The 1,380-nt window shown below is 42.9% G+C and overlaps 1 pseudogene; it reads left to right on the top strand.

Annotated features, from left to right (window-relative positions):
• Positions 1 to 563: 563 nt before the first annotated feature.
• LOC102835052 lies at positions 564 to 890 on the top strand (annotated as a pseudogene).
• Positions 891 to 1,380: the final 490 nt, after the last annotated feature.

The raw sequence follows: 1,380 nt of genomic DNA, 5'->3' as shown, positions 1-1,380 counted from the left end.
TTAAATACCAATATGTAAATGCCAGAATTATAAAGGTCATCAATGAAATAATAGGGACAAATTGAAGGCGCTCTGGTAGCTTAGTGGTTACAAATCGGGCTGCGAACCTTAAGGCCAGCAGTTCGAAACTACCAGCTGCTCTGTGCGAGAAAGATGAGGCATTCTGCTCCCGTAAAGATTTACAACCTCGGAAACCCTGTACAGGGTCGCTATGGGTCGGAACCGATTCCATGGCACTTAACAACAACAATACAGGGCACAAACAGAATACCAAACATTGTGAAACTTGCACAAACAAAAGTAGACAAAATAGATGATTGGGACATACAAAAAATTAAAAGCTTACGTGCATCAAAAGACTTCACACCAAAAGAGAAAAAAGGGAGCCCACAGAATGGAAAAAAATGTTTTGTAATGATGCATCAGACAAGGGACTAATTTCTAAAATATATAGGAAACATGTCTACAAGAAAAAAATACTACAACACGTCTACAAGAAAAAGCCAATTAAAAAATGGTCACAAGAAGTGTGTCAGTTTACCTACAGATTGCCTGTAGGTGCCATGGCAGCTTATGAGCAGGTCAAGAAGGGTCCCCTGAAACTGAAAGGCATCGCAGAGCTCGGAGTGACCAAGTGGAAGAAGAACAAAAACAAGGCGAAATTTCTAGAAGCAATGGGAATGAACAAAAAGAATGAGGAGAAGCGGCATGTCCTGAGCAAGAGGACCCCAGCCCAGGTGGCCTTCGAGAAGATGCAGGAGAAGCGGCAAATGGAAAGGATCCTGAAGAAAGCGTCCAAACCCCACAAGCAGAGAGTGGAGGACTTCAACAGACACCTGGACATGCTCACAGAGCATTATGACATCCCCAAAATCAGCTGGACCAAGTAGCCTACTACCCTATGTACATGGCTTGGCCTTGAGGGGAAGTGAAAAACAAAGTTGGGCTTATGTCCAGTGCCTTTGGCATTTTCCAGAAATCTTTTTTTTTTTCCCCCATGCCTGTGCATTTTCTGTTGTGACAGTGCTTTTTGAAACTTTCTCTCCATTATGGAACTTGATTAAAGTAAGCTAGATGTTCTTTCACCTAATTTTAGTTTCTCAGTAGCCCATTAAAGATAAATATTTTCAGTGTGATTTGGAAAGCTGTGGAAGTTTATCCAACATGAAAGTTGTTCCGGTCTAAGTGCCAAGTACAAATGTCTAGTTCTCTGAGTTGCATTTAAGCCTCAGAGGACAACCAGTCAGCTGTCTTCTCACAGATAAAACTGACCCGAAGGTAAGGAACTAACACTGCAGGTGTGGCCTCTGCCTTCAGATGTGATCGCTACCCTTCTGAGGTCCCATTGTTGTTGTCAGGTGCCATCGAGTCGGAACCGAC

The sequence above is a fragment of the Chrysochloris asiatica genome, unplaced genomic scaffold (assembly GCF_000296735.1).
Source record: "Chrysochloris asiatica unplaced genomic scaffold, ChrAsi1.0 scaffold00405, whole genome shotgun sequence".
Taxonomy (NCBI): domain Eukaryota; kingdom Metazoa; phylum Chordata; class Mammalia; order Afrosoricida; family Chrysochloridae; genus Chrysochloris; species Chrysochloris asiatica.
This window is presented reverse-complemented; position numbering and strand designations above follow the sequence as displayed.